Genomic DNA, 2,500 nt, shown 5'->3' with positions numbered 1-2,500 from the left:
CACCACATGACCCAACCAGCTACACAAACACAGCCACACACCACATAACCCAACCAGCTACACAAACACAGCCACACACCACATGACCCAACCAGCTACACAAACACAGCCACACACCACATAACCCAACCAGCTACACAAACACAGCCACACACCACATAACCCAACCAGCTACACAAACACAGCCACACACCACATGACCCAACCAGCTACACAAACACAGCCACACACCACATGACCCAACCAGCTACACAAACACAGCCACACACCACGTGACCCAACCAGCTACACAAACATAGCCACACACCACGTGACCCAACCAGCTACACAAACACAGCCACACACCACATGACCCAACCAGCTACACAAACACAGCCACACACCACGTGACCCAACCAGCCACACAAACACAGCCACACACCACGTGACCCAACCAGCTACACAGACATAGCCGGATGCCACATAACCCTGCAGCTACAAACAGCTACAAGCAAACAGTCACAGACCTGTCACGTGACACAAGTGTAAGGGCGATGGTTAACGGTCCATGCATTTGACAAATGGGGGTCATTAAAGAGATAATTATCTTTAACTGACTTCCATCAGCAGGACACTCACAGTGATCCTCCATGGCAAAGTGGGGCCAGTGGCGCAAATCTTTCTCTTTTTCCCAGTGTGAACACCAGGGGGTATAACTCACATCCAGAAATACGGCATCACTGACAAAACACGCACTGTCTGTGAGCTTAATCACTGACAAAACACCCACTGTCTGTGAGCTTAATCACTGACAAAACACCCACTGTCTGTGAGCTTAATCACTAACAAAACACCCACTGTCTGTGGGCTTAATCACTGACAAAACACCCACTGTCTGTGAGCTTAATCACTGACAAAAAACAAACTGTCTGTGAGCTTAATCACTGACAAAACACCCACTGTCTGTGACTTTAATCACTGACAAAACACCCACTGTCTGTGAGCTTAATCAACACCTGGGCGGGTAACAACCCATCACGTTTAGGAACTGATATAAAATATGCTGATGAAAGGGTATTTTTATTATGTGTTAAGTGTTAATCCCCAGCCTGTTTTTAACCAGAGCCGATCCCCATTAAAGCCCTGCTCTGACACGCAGGTGCCCTGCAGCTGGAGCTCGCGGGTCTGCTGCCTGTTTCTCTGAGCGCCACCCGCCTGTGGACCACAGGCAGCCAGCGAGTCCGACGACTGAAAGCAGGAGAAACACCTCAGGGGATTCAGCAATCTCGCTGACAGGCAAACAAACGGACACAAAAAAAACAGCATTTCATTCCTAATTACTCTCCCCAGGACCGCCTCGGTCTCCTCCTCGCAGGTACAGACATAAATAATGACATTTTGTTTCCGGCTCCCAGACCTCGGGTTTCTCCTGAGCAGTCACAGATCGTTAGCACCCTCTAGAGGCAATACTGTGGCATTACAGCCTGAAATTAACGCTCCTGGTCATTCGCTTACCACTGCCGTAAGCTGCTCACCACGACTCTAAGCTCACAGAGTGTGTGTGTTTTGTCAGTGATTAAGCTCACAGATGGTGGGTGTTTTGCCTGTGATTAAGCTCACAGACAGTGTGTGTTTTGCCTGTGATTATGCTCACAGACAGACTGTTTTGTCAGTGATTATGCTCACAAACAGACTGTGTTATGTCTGCGATTAAGCTCACAGACAGTGTGTGTTTTGTCAGTGATTAAGCTCACAGACAGACTGTGGTTTGTCAGTGATTAAGCTCACAGACGGTGGGTGTTTTGCCTGTGATTAAGCTCACAGACAGTGTGTGTTTTGTCAGTGATTATACACACAGACAGTGTGTTTTGTCAGTGATTAAGCTCACAGACAGTGTGTGTTTTGTTAGTGATTATACACACAGACAGTGTGTGTTTTGTCAGTGATTAAGCTCACAGACAGTGTGTGTTTTGTCAGTGATTATACACACAGACATTGTGTGTTTTGTCAGTGATTAAGCTCACAGACAGTGTGTGTTTTGTCAGTGATTAAGCTCACTTCAGCAACGCACCTGAGAACCTGCCACAGGTGCACATTGACCTTCCCCCTTTTACCTGGGACAGGTGATCATCGACCTTCCCCCTTTTACCTGGGACAGGTGCACATTGACCATCCCCCCTTTACCTGGGACAGGTGCACATCGGCATTCCCCCCTTGACCTGAGACAGGTGCACAGGATGGCTCGCCAGCATCCACAGAGTTCAGGATGCTTATCTGGGTGAAAGGGCTGGGTTGCTTTAACTCCACTGGAGGGCTGGGTTGCTTTAAATCCACTGGAGGGCTGGGTTGCTCTGACTCCACTTGGTAAATGGTAAAATGGACTGCATTTATATAGCGCTTTTATCCAAAGCGCTTTACAACTGATACCTCTCATTCGCCAGAGCAGTTAGGGGTTAGGTGTCTTGCTCAAGGACACTTCGACACACCCAGGGTGGGGTTTGAACCGGCAACCCTTCGACTG

The sequence above is a fragment of the Anguilla anguilla genome, chromosome 1, assembly GCF_013347855.1.
Source record: "Anguilla anguilla isolate fAngAng1 chromosome 1, fAngAng1.pri, whole genome shotgun sequence".
NCBI classification, from domain to species: domain Eukaryota; kingdom Metazoa; phylum Chordata; class Actinopteri; order Anguilliformes; family Anguillidae; genus Anguilla; species Anguilla anguilla.
The sequence above is the reverse complement of the archived record's forward strand: the minus strand, read 5'-3'. Positions refer to the sequence as shown.